This window comes from Pseudophryne corroboree, chromosome 4 (assembly GCF_028390025.1).
Source record: "Pseudophryne corroboree isolate aPseCor3 chromosome 4, aPseCor3.hap2, whole genome shotgun sequence".
Taxonomy (NCBI): Eukaryota; Metazoa; Chordata; class Amphibia; order Anura; family Myobatrachidae; genus Pseudophryne; species Pseudophryne corroboree.
Genome location: NC_086447.1, coordinates 530,854,095 through 530,875,891, shown reverse-complemented (window position 1 = coordinate 530,875,891; position 21,797 = coordinate 530,854,095).

The following is a 21,797-nucleotide window of genomic DNA, read 5'->3' as shown; positions in this document are numbered from 1 at the left end:
ACAGTCCTTGGATGTTGTGAGGGCTTTGAAAGTTTCTGTGAAGAGGACTTCTCGTCACAGGTAGTCAGACGCTCTGTTTGTCCTTTATGGTCCCAACACGGTTGGGTGTCCTGCTTCTAAGCAGACATTTGCTCTCTGGATTGGGTTTACAATCCAGCATGCTTATTCTACGGCAGGCCTGCCATGTCCAAGATTTGTTCAGGCCCACTCTACTCATACAGTTGGTTGTTCCTGGGCAGCTGCCAGGAGTGTCTCGGCTTTACAGCTTTGCCGACCGGCTGCTTGGTCAAGGTTGAACACGTTTGCTGAAGTTCTACAAGTTCGATACTTTGGCATCTGAGGACCTAAAGTTTGGTCACTCCATTCTGCAGGATCCTCAGCACTCTCCCTCCCATACTGGGAGCTTTGGTACATCCCCATGGTACTAAATGGAACCCCAGCATCCTCTAGGACGTAAGAGAAAATAGGATTTTAATTACCTACCGGTAAATACTTTTCTCGTAGTCCGTAGAGGATGCTGGGCACCCGCCCAGTGCTTCGTTTTCCTGCGTTGCTACTTGGTTAAGTATTGGTTCAGCTGTTGCTGTTTCTCTTTCATGCATGGTTAGCATGGTTTCTTCAGATTACATGCGGATTGGCATGGTTGCTTCCTGTTTCATGCTAGATAACATGGTTTCTTCTGTTGCATGATGGTTGGCATGATTTCTTCATGTTTCATCCTGGTTGGCATGATTTTTTCATGTTGCCTGCTGGATAGCATGGTTTCTTCATGTTACCTGCTGGTGGACATGGTTTCTTCATGTTTCATGTGGTTTTGCATGATTTCTTCATGGTGCATGCTGGTTAGCATGGTTTCTCCATGTTGCATGCTGGTCAGCATGGTTTTTTCGATTCGGTGTGAGCTGGTGTGAATCTCACCACTATATATATTTCCTCCTCTTAAAGTATGTCCGTCTTCTCGGGCACAGTTTCTAGACTGAGTCTGGACTGGTAGGAGTGGCATAGAGGGAGGAGCCAGCCCACACTGTTAAACTCTTAAAGTGCCAGTGGCTCCCAAAGGATCCGTCTATACCCCATGGTACTAAATGGAACCCCAGCATCCTCTACGGACTACAAGAAAAGGATTTACCGGTAGGTAATTAAAATCCTATTATTGGGGTAGATTTATTAAGCCTGGAGACGGCATAAGGAAGTGATAAACCAGTGATAAGTGCAAGGTGATAAATGCACCAGCCAATCAGCTACTAACTGTTCATTTACATATTGGAGCTGATTAGCTGGTGCGTTTATCACCTTGCGCTTATCACTGGTGTATCACTCCGTTATGCCTTCTCCGGGTTAATACATCTGCCCCATTATGCTTTGGGCTTCTTAAGTATTCTATATGTCCTGCTTTTGCAGCATAGTCCTCTTATTTTTGTATTTAGCCAAACATACTTTCTCCCTCACCAACTACAGTACACTTGTTATTTCACTATATAATGTACCATAATGTAAATTACTTTGAGCAGGGTCATCTTCATCTATTACATGTTATTGCCTGTTATTTCTATCAATGACCTGCTCAATGTACAGTGCTATGTAATATTTTGACAAATTATACATTTAGCAGCATATTTAGTAATTATTGGGCTTTAGACTCGATCATTATAATTTATTTTCATCTCTTATCACGGCAATAAGAAATTAAAGATCACCGGGATACACCATTCAACACATCCAGGGACAGGGACGCTATTGCACATGCATAGTCAGCAGACCATACGTGCATGTGTGAGGCAGGTGGCTGGTCCCGCTGACGTGTAGCAGATGGCAGGGCAGCGACAGGGCACGGCTATAGAGGGGCTTGGATCCGAAAGGATTCGGGTTCCTCCAGTCAGCGCCCAGGAATTCAAACCGGGCACCAACCGCGAGCCAATCACGGCTCACGGATTGACGTCTAATAGGAAGCCACCGCGGCGGGCCAATCATCGCTTGTTGCGGCAGACCAATGAGACGCCGCCGCGTCATACCTCCGCCTCCTCCCAGCATCTTATATTAGGCGCTGAGCGGCGGCGGAGCTCAGTCGAGCACCGGAGCAGGAGCAGAGAAGAGCTCCAGAAGCGGAAGAAGAAGCAGTGACGGCAGAAGACGCAGCGGCAGCGGGAGAAGATCCGGTGGAGGGAGAAGACCCCCCAGCAGAAGAAAGAAGAGGCGGCAGCTGAGAGGACCGAAGAGGCGGAGCCCGGGACCCAGCGGCGGAGGACCAGCGGAGGGTGCTGCAGTGTGTGGGAAGCAAAAGAGCTGACGAAGCTCCCCACTGCAGCCTCTCCCACCGATCCGGGTAGGCGGCCTTGGGCCCTAACCTCTTTCCTCTAAGTCCCCCTAGGCCACCAGGTTGCCAGCATTAGGCCTGTGGGCATAGCCACCATCGTTATAATAGTAATCTAGGCCAACATTACTTTCCCTCTGTTAGGCAGGCACTAGGCCTGGGGGCATAGACAGGCAATAGGCCTGAGCCTCAGTTAGAAGTAGGGGGCACCATCGTTATAATTAAAGATGAGCGCCTGAAATTTTTCGGGTTTTGTGTTTTGGTTTTGGGTTCGGTTCCGCGGCCGTGTTTTGGGTTCGAACGCGTTTTGGCAAAACCTCACCGAATTTTTTTTGTCGGATTCGGGTGTGTTTTGGATTCGGGTGTTTTTTTCAAAAAACACTAAAAAACAGCTTAAATCATAGAATTTGGGGGTCATTTTGATCCCAAAGTATTATTAACCTCAAAAACCATAATTTCCACTCATTTTCAGTCTATTCTGAATACCTCACACCTCACAATATTATTTTTAGTCCTAAAATTTGCACCGAGGTCGCTGTGTGAGTAAGATAAGCGACCCTAGTGGCCGACACAAACACCGGGCCCATCTAGGAGTGGCACTGCAGTGTCACGCAGGATGTCCCTTCCAAAAAACCCTCCCCAAACAGCACATGACGCAAAGAAAAAAAGAGGCGCAATGAGGTAGCTGTGTGAGTAAGATTAGCGACCCTAGTGGCCGACACAAACACCGGGCCCATCTAGGAGTGGCACTGCAGTGTCACGCAGGATGGCCCTTCCAAAAAACCCTCCCCAAACAGCACATGACGCAAAGAAAAAAAGAGGCGCAATGAGGTAGCTGTGTGAGTAAGATTAGCGACCCTAGTGGCCGACACAAACACCGGGCCCATCTAGGAGTGGCACTGCAGTGTCACGCAGGATGTCCCTTCCAAAAAACCCTCCCCAAACAGCACATGACGCAAAGAAAAAAAGAGGCGCAATGAGGTAGCTGACTGTGTGAGTAAGATTAGCGACCCTAGTGGCCGACACAAACACCGGGCCCATCTAGGAGTGGCACTGCAGTGTCACGCAGGATGTCCCTTCCAAAAAACCCTCCCCAATCAGCACATGATGCAAAGAAAAAGAAAAGAAAAAAGAGGTGCAAGATGGAATTGTCCTTGGGCCCTCCCACCCACCCTTATGTTGTATAAACAAAACAGGACATGCACACTTTAACCAACCCATCATTTCAGTGACAGGGTCTGCCACACGACTGTGACTGATATGACGGGTTCGTTTGGACCCCCCCCAAAAAAGAAGCAATTAATCTCTCCTTGCACAAACTGGCTCTACAGAGGCAAGATGTCCACCTCATCTTCACCCTCCGATATATCACCGTGTACATCCCCCTCCTCACAGATTATCAATTCGTCCCCACTGGAATCCACCATCTCAGCTCCCTGTGTACTTTGTGGAGGCAATTGCTGCTGGTCAATGTCTCCGCGGAGGAATTGATTATAATTCATTTTAATGAACATCATCTTCTCCACATTTTCTGGATGTAACCTCGTACGCCGATTGCTGACAAGGTGAGCGGCGGCACTAAACACTCTTTCGGAGTACACACTTGTGGGAGGGCAACTTAGGTAGAATAAAGCCAGTTTGTGCAAGGGCCTCCAAATTGCCTCTTTTTCCTGCCAGTATAAGTACGGACTGTGTGACGTGCCTACTTGGATGCGGTCACTCATATAATCCTCCACCATTCTATCAATGTTGAGAGAATCATATGCAGTGACAGTAGACGACATGTCCGTAATCGTTGTCAGGTCCTTCAGTCCGGACCAGATGTCAGCATCAGCAGTCGCTCCAGACTGCCCTGCATCACCGCCAGCGGGTGGGCTCGGAATTCTGAGCCTTTTCCTCACACCCCCAGTTGCGGGAGAATGTGAAGGAGGAGATGTTGACAGGTCGCGTTCCGCTTGACTTGACAATTTTGTCACCAGCAGGTCTTTCAACCCCAGCAGACTTGTGTCTGCCGGAAAGAGAGATCCAAGGTAGGCTTCAAATCTAGGATCGAGCACGGTGGCCAAAATGTAGTGCTCTGATTTCAACAGATTGACCACCCGTGAATCCTTGTTAAGCGAATTAAGGGCTGCATCCACAAGTCCCACATGCCTAGCGGAATCGCTCCGTGTTAGCTCCTCCTTCAATGTCTCCAGCTTCTTCTGCAAAAGCCTGATGAGGGGAATGACCTGACTCAGGCTGGCAGTGTCTGAACTGACTTCACGTGTGGCAAGTTCAAAGGGCATCAGAACCTTGCACAACGTTGAAATCATTCTCCACTGCACTTGAGACAGGTGCATTCCACCTCCTATATCGTGCTCAATTGTATAGGCTTGAATGGCCTTTTGCTGCTCCTCCAACCTCTGAAGCATATAGAGGGTTGAATTCCACCTCGTTACCACTTCTTGCTTCAGATGATGGCAGGGCAGGTTCAGTAGTTTTTGGTGGTGCTCCAGTCTTCTGTACGTGGTGCCTGTACGCCGAAAGTGTCCCGCAATTTTTCTGGCCACCGACAGCATCTCTTGCACGCCCCTGTCGTTTTTTAAAAAATTCTGCACCACCAAATTCAAGGTATGTGCAAAACATGGGACGTGCTGGAATTTGCCCATATTTAATGCACACACAATATTGCTGGCGTTGTCCGATGCCACAAATCCACAGGAGAGTCCAATTGGGGTAAGCCATTCCGCGATGATCTTCCTCAGTTGCCGTAAGAGGTTTTCAGCTGTGTGCGTATTCTGGAAACCGGTGATACAAAGCGTAGCCTGCCTAGGAAAGAGTTGGCGTTTGCGAGATGCTGCTACTGGTGCCGCCGCTGCTGTTCTTGCGGCGGGAGTCCATACATCTACCCAGTGGGCTGTCACAGTCATATAGTCCTGACCCTGCCCTGCTCCACTTGTCCACATGTCCGTGGTTAAGTGGACATTGGGTACAGCTGCATTTTTTAGGACACTGGTGACTCTTTTTCTGAGGTCTGTGTACATTTTCGGTATCGCCTGCCTAGAGAAATGGAACCTAGATGGTATTTGGTACCGGGGACACAGTACCTCCAACAAGTCTCTAGTTGGCTCTGCAGTAATGATGGATACCGGAACCACGTTTCTCACCACCCAGGATGCCAAGGCCTCAGTTATCCGCTTTGCAGTAGGATGACTGCTGTGATATTTCATCTTCCTCGCAAAGGACTGTTGAACAGTCAATTGCTTACTGGAAGTAGTACAAGTGGGCTTACGACTTCCCCTCTGGGATGACCATCGACTCCCAGCGGCAACAACAGCAGCGCCAGCAGCAGTAGGCGTTACACGCAAGGATGCATCGGAGGAATCCCAGGCAGGAGAGGACTCGTCAGAATTGCCAGTGACATGGCCTGCAGGACTATTGGCATTCCTGGGGAAGGAGGAAATTGACACTGAGGGAGTTGGTGGGGTGGTTTGCGTGAGCTTGGTTACAAGAGGAAGGGATTTACTGGTCAGTGGACTGCTTCCGCTGTCACCCAAAGTTTTTGAACTTGTCACTGACTTATTATGAATGCGCTGCAGGTGACGTATAAGGGAGGATGTTCCGAGGTGGTTAACGTCCTTACCCCTACTTATTACAGCTTGACAAAGGGAACACACGGCTTGACACCTGTTGTCCGCATTTCTGGTGAAATACCTCCACACCGAAGAGCTGATTTTTTTGGTATTTTCACCTGGCATGTCAACGGCCATATTCCTCCCACGGACAACAGGTGTCTCCCCGGGTGCCTGACTTAAACAAACCACCTCACCATCAGAATCCTCCTGGTCAATTTCCTCCCCAGCGCCAGCAACACCCATATCCTCCTCATCCTGGTGTACTTCAACACTGACATCTTCAATCTGACTATCAGGAACTGGACTGCGGGTGCTCCTTCCAGCACTTGCAGGGGGCGTGCAAATGGTGGAAGGCGCATGCTCTTCACGTCCAGTGTTGGGAAGGTCAGGCATCGCAACCGACACAATTGGACTCTCCTTGTGGATTTGGGATTTCGAAGAATGCACAGTTCTTTGCTGTGCTGCTTTTGCCAGCTTGAGTCTTTTCATTTTTCTAGCGAGAGGCTGAGTGCTTCCATCCTCATGTGAAGCTGAACCACTAGCCATGAACATAGGCCAGGGCCTCAGCCGTTCCTTGCCACTCCGTGTGGTAAATGGCATATTGGCAAGTTTACGCTTCTCCTCCGACAATTTTATTTTAGGTTTTGGAGTCCTTTTTTTTCTGATATTTGGTGTTTTGGATTTGACATGCTCTGTACTATGACATTGGGCATCGGCCTTGGCAGACGACGTTGCTGGCATTTCATCGTCTCGGCCATGACTAGTGGCAGCAGCTTCAGCACGAGGTGGAAGTGGATCTTGATCTTTCCCTAATTTTGGAACCTCAACATTTTTGTTCTCCATATTTTAATAGGCACAACTAAAAGGCACCTCAGGTAAACAATGGAGATGGATACTAGTATACAATTATGGACTGCCTGCCGACTGCAGACACAGAGGTAGCCACAGCCGTGAACTACCGTACTGTACTGTGTCTGCAGCTAATATAGACTGGTTGATAAAGAGAAGATGTCTATGTAACTATGTATGTATAAAGAAGACTGAAAAAAATCCACGGTTAGGTGGTATACAATTATGGACGGACTGCCTGCCGAGTGCAGACACAGAGGTAGCCACAGCCGTGAACTACCGTACTGTACTGTGTCTGCAGCTAATATAGACTGGTTGATAAAGAGAAGATGTCTATGTAACTATGTATGTATAAAGAAGAATGAAAAAAAACCACGGTTAGGTGGTATACAATTATGGACGGACTGCCTGCCGAGTGCAGACACAGAGGTAGCCACAGCCGTGAACTACCGTACTGTACTGTGTCTGCAGCTAATATAGACTGGTTGATAAAGAGAAGATGTCTATGTAACTATGTATGTATAAAGAAGAATGAAAAAAATCCACGGTTAGGTGGTATTACAATTATGGACGGACTGCCTGCCGAGTGCAGAGACACAGAGGTAGCCACAGCCGTGAACTACCGTACTGTGTCTGCTGCGACTGGATGATAAATGATATAAAAAATATATATATATCACTACTGCAGCCGGACAGGTATATATTATATATTATATAATGACGGACCTGCTGGACACTGTCTGTCAGCAGAATGAGTTTTATTTTTATAGAATAAAAAAAAAAAAACACACAAGTGAAGTCACACGACGAGTGTTTAACGTTTTCAGGCAATCACAATATAAGTATACTACTAACTATACTGGTGGTCAGTGTGGTCAGGTCACTGGTCAGTCACACTGGCAGTGGCACTCCTGCAGCAAAAGTGTGCACTGTTTAATTTTAATATAATATGTACTCCTGGCTCCTGCTATAACCTATAACTGGCACTGCAGTAGTGCTCCCCAGTCTCCCCCACAATTATAAGCTGTGTGAGCTGAGCAGTCAGACAGATATATAATATATATAGATGATGCAGCACACTGGCCTGAGCCTGAGCAGTGCACACAGATATGGTATGTGACTGACTGAGTCACTGTGTGTATCGCTTTTTTCAGGCAGAGAACGGATATATTAAATAAACTGCACTGTGTGTCTGGTGGTCACTCACTATATAATATATTATGTACTCCTGGCTCCTGCTATAACCTATAACTGGCACTGCAGTAGTGCTCCCCAGTCTCCCCCACAATTATAAGCTGTGTGAGCTGAGCAGTCAGACAGATATATATAATATTATATATAGATAATAGATGATGCAGCACACTGGCCTGAGCCTGAGCAGTGCACACAGATATGGTATGTGACTGACTGAGTCACTGTGTGTATCGCTTTTTTCAGGCAGAGAACGGATATATTAAATAAACTGCACTGTGTGTCTGGTGGTCACTCACTATATAATATATTATGTACTCCTGGCTCCTGCTATAACCTATAACTGGCACTGCAGTAGTGCTCCCCAGTCTCCCCCACAATTATAAGCTGTGTGAGCTGAGCAGTCAGACAGATATATATAATATTATATATAGATAATAGATGATGCAGCACACTGGCCTGAGCCTGAGCAGTGCACACAGATATGGTATGTGACTGACTGAGTCACTGTGTGTATCGCTTTTTTCAGGCAGAGAACGGATATATTAAATAAACTGCACTGTGTGTCTGGTGGTCACTCACTATATAATATATTATGTACTCCTGGCTCCTGCTATAACCTATAACTGGCACTGCAGTAATGCTCCCCAGTCTCCCCCACAATTATAAGCTGTGTGAGCTGAGCAGTCAGACAGATATATATAATATTATATATAGATAATAGATGATGCAGCACACTGGCCTGAGCCTGAGCAGTGCACACAGATATGGTATGTGACTGACTGAGTCACTGTGTGTATCGCTTTTTTCAGGCAGAGAACGGATATATTAAATAAACTGCACTGTGTGTCTGGTGGTCACTCACTATATAATATATTATGTACTCCTGGCTCCTGCTATAACCTATAACTGGCACTGCAGTAGTGCTCCCCAGTCTCCCCCACAATTATAAGCTGTGTGAGCTGAGCAGTCAGACAGATATATATAATATTATATATAGATAATAGATGATGCAGCACACTGGCCTGAGCCTGAGCAGTGCACACAGATATGGTATGTGACTGAGTCACTGTGTGCTGTGTATCGCTTTTTTCAGGCAGAGAACGGAGATGAGCGCCGGAAATTTTTCGGGTTTTGTGTTTTGGTTTTGGGTTCGGTTCCGCGGCCGTGTTTTGGGTTCGACCGCGTTTTGGCAAAACCTCACCGAATTTTTTTTGTCGGATTCGGGTGTGTTTTGGATTCGGGTGTTTTTTTTAAAAAACCCTAAAAAACAGCTTAAATCATAGAATTTGGGGGTAATTTTGATCCCAAAGTATTATTAACCTCAAAAAACATAATTTACACTCATTTTCAGCCTATTCTGAACACATCACACCTCACAATATTATTTTTAGTCCTAAAATTTGCACCGAGGTCGCTGTGTGAGTAAGATAAGCGACCCTAGTGGCCGACACAAACACCGGGCCCATCTAGGAGTGGCACTGCAGTGTCACGCAGGATGGCCCTTCCAAAAAACCCTCCCCAAACAGCACATGACGCAAAGAAAAAAAGAGGCGCAATGAGGTAGCTGACTGTGTGAGTAAGATTAGCGACCCTAGTGGCCGACACAAACACCGGGCACATCTAGGAGTGGCACTGCAGTGTCACGCAGGATGTCCCTTCCAAAAAACCCTCCCCAAACAGCACATGACGCAAAGAAAAAAAGAGGCGCAATGAGGTAGCTGTGTGAGTAAGATTAGCGACCCTAGTGGCCGACACAAACACCGGGCCCATCTAGGAGTGGCACTGCAGTGTCACGCAGGATGTCCCTTCCAAAAAACCCTCCCCAATCAGCACATGATGCAAAGAAAAAGAAAAGAAAAAAGAGGTGCAAGATGGAATTATCCTTGGGCCCTCCCACCCACCCTTATGTTGTATAAACAAAACAGGACATGCACACTTTAACCAACCCATCATTTCAGTGACAGGGTCTGCCACACGACTGTGACTGATATGACGGGTTCGTTTGGACCCCCCCCAAAAAAGAAGCAATTAATCTCTCCTTGCACAAACTGGCTCTACAGAGGCAAGATGTCCACCTCATCTTCACCCTCCGATATATCACCGTGTACATCCCCCTCCTCACAGATTATCAATTCGTCCCCACTGGAATCCACCATCTCAGCTCCCTGTGTACTTTGTGGAGGCAATTGCTGCTGGTCAATGTCTCCGCGGAGGAATTGATTATAATTCATTTTAATGAACATCATCTTCTCCACATTTTCTGGATGTAACCTCGTACGCCGATTGCTGACAAGGTGAGCGGCGGCACTAAACACTCTTTCGGAGTACACACTTGTGGGAGGGCAACTTAGGTAGAATAAAGCCAGTTTGTGCAAGGGCCTCCAAATTGCCTCTTTTTCCTGCCAGTATAAGTACGGACTGTGTGACGTGCCTACTTGGATGCGGTCACTCATATAATCCTCCACCATTCTATCAATGTTGAGAGAATCATATGCAGTGACAGTAGACGACATGTCCGTAATCGTTGTCAGGTCCTTCAGTCCGGACCAGATGTCAGCATCAGCAGTCGCTCCAGACTGCCCTGCATCACCGCCAGCGGGTGGGCTCGGAATTCTGAGCCTTTTCCTCGCACCCCCAGTTGCGGGAGAATGTGAAGGAGGAGATGTTGACAGGTCGCGTTCCGCTTGACTTGACAATTTTGTCACCAGCAGGTCTTTCAACCCCAGCAGACCTGTGTCTGCCGGAAAGAGAGATCCAAGGTAGGCTTTAAATCTAGGATCGAGCACGGTGGCCAAAATGTAGTGCTCTGATTTCAACAGATTGACCACCCGTGAATCCTTGTTAAGCGAATTAAGGGCTGCATCCACAAGTCCCACATGCCTAGCGGAATCGCTCCGTGTTAGCTCCTTCTTCAATGCCTCCAGCTTCTTCTGCAAAAGCCTGATGAGGGGAATGACCTGACTCAGGCTGGCAGTGTCTGAACTGACTTCACGTGTGGCAAGTTCAAAGGGCATCAGAACCTTGCACAACGTTGAAATCATTCTCCACTGCACTTGAGACAGGTGCATTCCATCTCCTATATCGTGCTCAATTGTATAGGCTTGAATGGCCTTTTGCTGCTCCTCCAACCTCTGAAGCATATAGAGGGTTGAATTCCACCTCGTTACCACTTCTTGCTTCAGATGATGGCAGGGCAGGTTCAGTAGTTTTTGGTGGTGCTCCAGTCTTCTGTACGTGGTGCCTGTACGCCGAAAGTGTCCCGCAATTTTTCTGGCCACCGACAGCATCTCTTGCACGCCCCTGTCGTTTTTTAAAAAATTCTGCACCACCAAATTCAAGGTATGTGCAAAACATGGGACGTGCTGGAATTTGCCCATATTTAATGCACACACAATATTGCTGGCGTTGTCCGATGCCACAAATCCACAGGAGAGTCCAATTGGGGTAAGCCATTCCGCGATGATCTTCCTCAGTTGCCGTAAGAGGTTTTCAGCTGTGTGCGTATTCTGGAAAGCGGTGATACAAAGCGTAGCCTGCCTAGGAAAGAGTTGGCGTTTGCGAGATGCTGCTACTGGTGCCGCCGCTGCTGTTCTTGCGGCGGGAGTCCATACATCTACCCAGTGGGCTGTCACAGTCATATAGTCCTGACCCTGCCCTGCTCCACTTGTCCACATGTCCGTGGTTAAGTGGACATTGGGTACAACTGCATTTTTTAGGAGACTGGTGAGTCTTTTTCTGACGTCCGTGTACATTCTCGGTATCGCCTGCCTAGAGAAGTGGAACCTAGATGGTATTTGGTAACGGGGGCACACTGCCTCAATAAATTGTCTAGTTCCCTGTGAACTAACGGCGGATACCGGACGCACGTCTAACACCAACATAGTTGTCAAGGACTCAGTTATCCGCTTTGCAGTAGGATGACTGCTGTGATATTTCATCTTCCTCGCAAAGGACTGTTGAACAGTCAATTGCTTACTGGAAGTAGTACAAGTGGGCTTACGACTTCCCCTCTGGGATGACCATCGACTCCCAGCGGCAACAACAGCAGCGCCAGCAGCAGTAGGCGTTACACGCAAGGATGCATCGGAGGAATCCCAGGCAGGAGAGGACTCGTCAGACTTGCCAGTGACATGGCCTGCAGGACTATTGGCATTCCTGGGGAAGGAGGAAATTGACACTGAGGGAGTTGGTGGGGTGGTTTGCGTGAGCTTGGTTACAAGAGGAAGGGATTTACTGGTCAGTGGACTGCTTCCGCTGTCACCCAAAGTTTTTGAACTTGTCACTGACTTATTATGAATGCGCTGCAGGTGACGTATAAGGGAGGATGTTCCGAGGTGGTTAACGTCCTTACCCCTACTTATTACAGCTTGACAAAGGGAACACACGGCTTGACACCTGTTGTCCGCATTTCTGGTGAAATACCTCCACACCGAAGAGCTGATTTTTTTGGTATTTTCACCTGGCATGTCAACGGCCATATTCCTCCCACGGACAACAGGTGTCTCCCCGGGTGCCTGACTTAAACAAACCACCTCACCATCAGAATCCTCCTGGTCAATTTCCTCCCCAGCGCCAGCAACACCCATATCCTCCTCATCCTGGTGTACTTCAACACTGACATCTTCAATCTGACTATCAGGAACTGGACTGCGGGTGCTCCTTCCAGCACTTGCAGGGGGCATGCAAATAGTGGAAGGCGCATGCTCTTCACGTCCAGTGTTGGGAAGGTCAGGCATCGCAAACGACACAATTGGACTCTCCTTGTGGATTTGGGATTTCAAAGAACGCACAGTTCTTTGCGGTGCTTTTGCCAGCTTGAGTCTTTTCAGTTTTCTAGCGAGAGGCTGAGTGCTTCCATCCTCATGTGAAGCTGAACCACTAGCCATGAACATAGGCCAGGGCCTCAGCCGTTCCTTGCCACTCCGTGTGGTAAATGGCATATTGGCAAGTTTACGCTTCTCCTCCGACAATTTTATTTTAGGTTTTGGAGTCCTTTTTTTTCTGATATTTGGTGTTTTGGATTTGACATGCTCTGTACTATGACATTGGGCATCGGCCTTGGCAGACGACGTTGCTGGCATTTCATCGTCTCGGCCATGACTAGTGGCAGCAGCTTCAGCACGAGGTGGAAGTGGATCTTGATCTTTCCCTAATTTTGGAACCTCAACTTTTTTGTTCTCCATATTTTATAGGCAGAACTAAAAGGCACCTCAGGTAAACAATGGAGATGGATGGATTGGATACTAGTATACAATTATGGACGGACTGCCACGGTTAGGTGGTATAAAAAAACCACGGTTAGGTGGTATATATTATAATAATAATACAATTATGGATGGACGGACTGCCTGCCGACTGCCGACACAGAGGTAGCCACAGCCGTGAACTACCGCACTGTACACTGGTTGATAAAGAGATAGTAGTATACTCGTAACAACTAGTATGACACTATGACGACGGTATAAAGAATGAAAAAAAAACCACGGTTAGGTGGTATATATTATAATAATAATACAATTATGGATGGACGGACTGCCTGCCGACTGCCGACACAGAGGTAGCCACAGCCGTGAACTACCGCACTGTACACTGGTTGATAAAGAGATAGTAGTATACTCGTAACAACTAGTATGACACTATGACGACGGTATAAAGAATGCAAAAAAAACCACAGTTAGGTGGTATATATTATAATAATAATACAATTATGGATGGACGGACTGCCTGCCGACTGCCGACACAGAGGTAGCCACAGCCGTGAACTACCGCACTGTACACTGGTTGATAAAGAGATAGTAGTATACTCGTAACAACTAGTATGACACTATGACGGTATAAAGAATGAAAAAAAAACCACGGTTAGGTGGTATATATTATAATAATAATACAATTATGGATGGACGGACTGCCTGCCGACTGCCGACACAGAGGTAGCCACAGCCGTGAACTACCGCACTGTACACTGGTTGATAAAGAGATAGTAGTATACTCGTAACAACTAGTATGACACTATGACGGTATAAAGAATGGAAAAAAAACCACGGTTAGGTGGTATATATTATAATAATAATACAATTATGGATGGACGGACTGCCTGCCGACTGCCGACACAGAGGTAGCCACAGCCGTGAACTACCGCACTGTACACTGGTTGATAAAGAGATAGTAGTATACTCGTAACAATTAGGATGACACTATGACGGTATAAAGAATGAAAAAAAAACCACGGTTAGGTGGTAGGTATATAATAATAAATAATACAATTCTGGTCGGACGGACTGCCTGCCGTGTGCCGACACAGAGGTAGCCACAGCCGTGAACTACCGCACTGTACACTGGTTGATAAAGAGATAGTAGTATACTCGTAACAATTAGGATGACACTATGACGGTATAAAGAATGAAAAAAAAACCACGGTTAGGTGGTAGGTATATAATAATAAATAATACAATTCTGGTCGGACGGACTGCCTGCCGTGTGCCGACACAGAGGTAGCCACAGCCGTGAACTACCGCACTGTACACTGGTTGATAAAGAAATAGTAGTATACTCGTAACAATTAGGATGACACTATGACGGTATAAAGAATGAAAAAAAAACCACGGTTAGGTGGTAGGTATATAATAATAAATAATACAATTCTGGTCGGACGGACTGCCTGCCGTGTGCCGACACAGAGGTAGCCACAGCCGTGAACTACCGCACTGTACTGTGTCTGCTGCTAATATAGACTGGTTGATATTTAAAGAGATATTAGTAGTATACAACAATACTATACTGGTGGTCAGGCACTGGTCACCACTCCTGCAGCAAAAGTGTGCACTGTTAATTAATATAATTGTACTCCTGGCTCCTGCTAACAACCTGCAGTGCTCCCCAGTCTCCCCCACAATTAATTATAAGCTTTTAATTTATACATTGATGACTGTGCAGCACACTGGGCTGAGCTGAGTGCACACAGACTGAGTCACACTGTGTGACTGACTGTGCTGTGTATCGTTTTTTTTTTCAGGCAGAGAACGGATATAGCAGAGAGAAGTGAACGGATATATTATATTAAATAAAAGTTAACTAGCAACTGCACTGGTCACTGACTGTGGTAAACTAACTCTGTCTGCGACTCTGCACAATCTCTCTCTATCTAATCTATCTATCTCTATTCTAATGGAGAGGACGCCAGACACGTCCTCTCCCTATCAATCTCAATGCACGAGTGAAAATGGCGGCGACGCGCGGCTCCTTATATAGAATCCGAGTCTCGCGATAGAATCCGAGCCTCGCGAGAATCCGACAGCGTCATGATGACGTTCGGGCGCGCTCGGGTTAACCGAGCAAGGCGGGAAGATCCGAGTCGCTCGGACCCGTGGAAAAAAAAGTGAAGTTCGTGCGGGTTCGGATTCAAAGAAACCGAACCCGCTCATCTCTATTATAAAGTAAACTGCACTGTCCTCACTAGTAAACTCTCTCCACTCAGTCTCTACACTTCTACAGTAACAGTACTCCTCCTAGTCAGCTCCAGTAAATCTCTCTCAGTCTCTTATAATCTAAATGGAGAGGACGCCAGCCACGTCCTCTCCCTATCAATCTCAATGCACGTGTGAAAATGGCGGCGACGCGCGGCTCCTTATATAGAATCCGAGTCTCGCGATAGAATCCGAGCCTCGCGAGAATCCGACAGCGTCATGATGACGTTCGGGCGCGCTCGGGTTAACCGAGCAAGGCGGGAAGATCCGAGTCGCTCGGACCCGTGAAAAAAAACATGAAGTTCTGGCGGGTTCGGATTCAGAGAAACCGAACCCGCTCATCTCTAGTTATAATAGTAATCTTGGCATTAGGCCAAGATCACTTTTCCTCTGTTAGGCAGGCACTAGTCCTGGGGGCGCAGACAGGCTCTAGGCCTGAGGGGTAGTTAGGAGTAAGGGCCCACCATCGTTTATGTCGTAATCTTGGCATTAGGCCAAGGTTACCTTTCTTCCGTAGGCAGGCACTAGGCTTGGGTTGCAATACAGGCACTAGGCCTGTGGGTCAGCTAGGAGAAGTAAGTTTCTGGTAGTGATCTTGGCATTAGGCTAAGACCACTGTTGTTCAGGTAGGTGGGCACTAGGCCCGTGGGTGATCACAGGCATTAGGCCTGAGCCCCCAATAGAGGGCACTTGGCCCATGAGTGTATAGCAGGGCTCTACCCTCACCAGTGGGAAAGCTCATACAGTGAAGACCCCTCTCTGGATTGGTCCCCGCTGCAAGTGGGCTGTACGGTAGCTTGCTCGAGGCCTGTTGCTGGTTGGGTGTGAAGGGCTGGCTGGCCCTCACCTCTGTACTCAGTTTAGGATAGGGGAGGCTGTGGAGAGTCGGTCCCGCCCCACATGTCCCCCATCTCGTGAACCTGAAGTTGACGGCTGTCCACGACAGAGCTAGTTTGTGTAGGTGTTTACTAGTCTGAACAAAGAGGCTAGACCATTCACCAAACCCAATAAAAAGGTAACTCACACTTTGTAATACATCATTACTGTTGTCGCCTTGTGTGTATGTTCTGTTAGTTGGAGACAGGTGTAGCAGTTTACCCAAGTTATATTTGTTGTTTAGAGTTTGAAGTACAATAGGCCAGGTTAGTTGTTAGCCTGCAACAGAGATCTGCAACAGGAAAGGTGACAAGAGTGGCAGTGTGAGTATTTCCCCCCTCTGTATGTCTTGGTCTGTGTTGGGCGCCGGTTTGCGATACCTCGCTAGGCCGAGCGAGGCTCACCTTCACCTGGTGTGCAAGTACCAATAGGTGACGATTGGGTGGCTGAGGCCCTAGGTGAGTTGCCCAGAACTTGCGATTGCTTAGGCAGGTACAGGGTTAGGCTTAAACAGGTTAAATCTTTGTTGGGCTCTCTCAATTTTGCATGCAGAATCATCCCCATGGGGAGAGTTTTTTGCTACAAACTTGAGAGGGCCACAGCCGAGATGGTCAGGCCTCAGCATACCATTTACCTTTCACATGAGATCAAAGATGATCTCCGGGTCTGGTCCTCATTCTTGCTTTCTTTTAACCTTGAAGTTTTGTGGCCGACGCTGTGTTGTTTTAATAGCTGCATCCAGCTGTTTACCGACGCTGCCGGCTCTAGTCTTTTCGGTGTCTTTTTATGTAATAAATGGTGTGCTGAGCCCTGGCTGGCCTCTTGGGTCTCCTGGGGTTTTACTAGGAACCTCCTTTTGTTGGAACTTTTTCCAATAATTGTTGCAGTAGAGTTAAGGGCTGTCAGGTTGTCGGACCGGAACATCATGTTCCGTTGGAACAACATGGCTGTGGTACACGCTATCAATAACCAGCGTTCTTCCTCCACCCATGCTCTCCATCTTCTGCAGCATTTGATCCTCAAGTGCCTGCATCACAACAGAAATTCACTACACTTCATGTCCCCGGCATCGACAACAGGATAGCAGACGCCTTGTCTCGCTTTGAGTTCGATAAATTCCGTTTGTTGGTGCCGGGGGCTGAGGCCCAGGGTTTACCGTGTCTGCGTTATATCTGGCAGATTATCGAGTCGGTGTAGTGGCATTGGCAAATAAATCTTTAGCCCCTTCCACTCTTAGGGCGTATGAGGCGGCTTGTCTTTGGAGCAGTGCTTGTTGGCATTTGTGTGGGGCCATTATAGAGAGGGCAGGTCTAAGGATGCGATGGCGTCTACCCTTGCAGGCATTTCATTTCATGCTAGGCTGCTGCAGCATGTTGACCCCCACCAGGTCTTTTGTGCTTTCTAAGGTGCTCAAGGGTTGGGCGAGGGAACGACTTGCGCCGGTGTATTCTCGCATACCCATTAACATAATGTTTTTGCAGAAATTGTTGGCTGAGCTTCCTAGTGTGGCTGCGTCTGGTTTTGAGGTTTTGCTTTTTAGGTTGGCCTTTTCGTTTTCTTCTTTCGGGGCTTTCAGGATTAGCGAGCTAGTCTCGTGAAGTAAATCATCTGTTGATTTTGGCCTGCTTTCTGCTAATGTTTTGCTGCACAAGGAGTTGGTTCTTTGCAAGATTGCGCATTCTAAAATGGACCAGGCTGGCCATGGTCATTGGGTGTCGCTTAGAGCGCATGAAGATAGGGATGTTTGCCCATTCCTGTTGGCGACTGAATATGTTAAGGTGCGCCCTCTGGGGGTGAACAATTCTGGTGTATGCTGTTTCCGTTCCCCTTACCAAGTTTCAGTTTGCAGCAGTGTTGCAGCGTTGCTTGGTGGCCTTTGGTTTATGGGGTAAGGAGTATAGTACCCATTCCTTTTGGATTGGGGGGCTACACATGCCGCGGCTGGCGGATCTTCAGTGGTGACTATTCAGGCTTTGGGTCACTGGAGGTCGGCCTCCTACAACGCTGATTACCCATCAGTTTTTGAACGGCTAGCGTTCAGGAATTGAGGATGTGAAGTGAATTTTTACATTTTCCTCCGAGGGGGCCTGATTACAATTGGCTTACACTAAGGTCCATGGGAGGTTTTTTTAGTTTTCTTCTTCACTTGGGTTCTGGTTTATAGTACATTATGTTTTATTACACTACTGTTTATAGGCAATTTTCTGATGTTTAGGGTTTCTCTTTTGCAGCTCTCATGGATGTTACGAAGCAGATTTGGCTAGTTGGCCATTTTTATATTTTTGGGGGCAGAGAGGCACCCCATGGCTAGAAGGTCGTCAGATTTTGTAGGTAACAGGTTGGTTCTTTGGTTAGGTGTCCAGGGCCTGCGCTGGTGTGGTTACTTAGTCTTCTTTTTAGGCATGAGCACTGGTGGGGCCGCCCCAACTGGCTGGTCATCCACCTAGGTGGGAATTATATGGGTCACGTAAAGGGCATAGATCTTATACTGAGCATCAAGGCGGACTTGGTCATTTTGCATTGCCACTGGCCTGAGGTTTGTTTTGTCTGATCTGAGATTATACCCCATTTTCACTGGAGAGGTGCTGTTCGGTTTTCTGCCATTGAGGAAGCTAGGAAGAAAGACAATTCCGTGATTTCTTTGTTTGTCACTGCCATGGGCGGCGTACGGGTCAGGCACCCGGTGCTGGTTCTACGGAGCACACAGTTTTATAGGGATGATGGTGTCCACCTTTCTCCATCCGGTATGGGTGTTTTCCTGGAGGGTCTTTTTGGAGCAATAGAGTAGCAGGTAGGATATGTTTTTTTCTGTTGGGTTTGGTTGGCGGCTGCGGTTTTGGTAAAACCTTGTGTGGCGGGAAGTCGCTACCAGCCAGCAGTCAAATTGGTCATAAGTGGTCATTGTGGGGCACCTTCCTGTTTGGAAAGACGGTGAGTGTGTCCTTCCCCTGCAAGTGAACAATGGTCGTTCCCCTGTGGGATCATCCATGCTTTGCCAGTGTAAGGAGTGGTGGGTCCTGCACAATGCGGGTTATGCAGGAGGTGGTTGTTCAGTCCTTTTCTCAGTTTTTGTGGTATAGACTTATTGACTAGAGCTGGCAATTGGTAGCGCCTTTCTTTTGCCATCCTCCACAATTATAATACAAAATCAGGTCAGCAATTCAATAAATACCCATTGACCTTTAAATCTAGCAGTTGGTGTCTGTGTCTTTATTTGTAGTTTGTTAAGCTAGCTTAATTGTATGGTAAAGTGTCATCACAATAAAATAATGGGTGCATTATAGGAGATGCAGTTGGTATAGCATAATTACCAGGTTGTTGTTAACCTAATCCAAGTCAGAATCAGAAGAGTAGCCCTAAGATTTGTTACTGGGTCAATTCAGTTCAGTTACTCACATAAGCTCTAGAAGCAAGTGCCAACCAAATATGAGTGCCATATGTGCCATCTCAGGGTGGCATTAGGCGAACTTACATTCCTGGCCGCTGTGCATACAGTATGTGCTGCTCATGCAGACTTTACGTCTACCACATGCTCATTATGTTGAGTGTACATTGGCCCTGAGCATGTGCAGTTTTATTGGATTGCACAATTATGGGGGTGATTCAGACCTGATCGTTGGGCTGCTAACTTTGCTGTCCTGAGTTCAGATAGTCGCCGCCTCCAGGGGGAATGTAAATTCGCCTATGTGTATGCCGAGCTGCAAAAATCCACTTTGTGCCCTCTCTGTGCAGCCCAGGACTTACTCCTACAGTGCAAAGACAACATGCTGATCGGGGTCAGAGATGACGTCAAACACACTCCCTGAAAACGCTTGGCCATGCCTGCATTTTTCCGGACACTCCCTATAAACAGTCAGTTACCAAAAAACGGCTTCCTCCTGTCAATCACCTTGCGAACGCCCATGCGATCGGATTTTTCACACCATCCCGTCGCTTACTAGCAATACCCTTTGTTGCTGTCTGATGCACGTGCGCATTTAGTACATGATTGCCCACTGTGCGAAAACGCACAGCAGCAATCAGGTCTGAATCACCCCCTATATTATTATTATTATTATTATTATTATTATTATCCTTTATTTATACGGTGTCACATGGGTTCTGCAGCACCTAATTACAGAGTACATAAACAAATAATCAAAACAGAAAAACAGCAACTTACAGCTGAACACAATATAGGACAATTACAGGGTAAATAAACATAGCTACATCAGCAGATGACACTGAAATAAGTATCAGGTGGCAGAAGTCCACGGATTTGGGGGCTAATTCAGTAAGGATCGTAAAAAGTACAAATGAGCAAAAACATCCCCAAACGGAAAATCTGCAACACTAATTTAATGTTACAAAAAAAAGGTGGATATGTCAAATTTGCAAATTTTGCAATTAGATTTAAAAATCCGCATTTTTTGCGAAAAAACTTACACTTAGTCGCATTTTTTGCGTAAAGGTTTCTGATGTCACAATTTAACATCAGCCACACATAACATTGAGCCAACCTTGCCTACTGACAAGATGCATCGAACAACAAGACGAGCTACTTCCGCTGGTGAATCCACAAACGCAGGTGGAAAAAAGAAAAAAAAAATAGGAAGTGATAAACCAGTGATAAGTGCAAGGTGATAAATGCACCAGCCAATCAGCTACTAAGTGTTCATTTACATATTTGAGCTGATTGGCTGGTGCGTTTATCACCTTGCGCTTATCACTGGTTTATCACTCCGTTATGCCTTCTCCAGGTTAATACATCTGCCCCATTATGCTTTGGGCTTCTTAGGTATTCTATATGTCCTGCTTTTGCAGCATAGTCCTCTTATTTTTGTATTTAGCCAAACATACTTTCTCCCTCACCAACTACAGTACACTTGTTATTTCACTATATAATGTACCATAATGTAAATTACTTTGAGCAGGGTCATCTTCATCTATTACATGTTATTGCCTGTTATTTCTATTAATGACCTGCTCAATGTACAGTGCTATGTAATATTTTGACAAATTATACATTTAGCAGCATATTTAGTAATTATTGGGCTTTAGACTTGATCATTATAATTTATTTTCATCTCTTATCACGGCAATAAGAAATTAAAGATCACCGGGATACACCATTCAACACATCCAGGGACAGGGACGCTAATGCACATGCATAGTCAGCAGACCATACGTGCATGTGTGAGGCAGGTGGCTGGTCCCGCTGACGTGTAGCAGATGGCAGGGCGGCGACAGGGCACGGCTATAGAGGGGCTTGGATCCGAAAGGATTCGGGTTCCTCCAGTCAGCGCCCAGGAATTCAAATCTGGCACCAACCGCGAGCCAATCCCGGCTCACGGATTGACGTCTAATAGGAAGCCACCGCGGCGGGCCAATCATCGCTTGTTGCGGCAGACCAATGAGAGGCCGCCGCGTCATACCTCCGCCTCCTCCCAGCATCTTATATTAGGCGCTGAGCTGCGGCGGAGCTCAGTCGAGCACCGGAGCAGGAGCAGA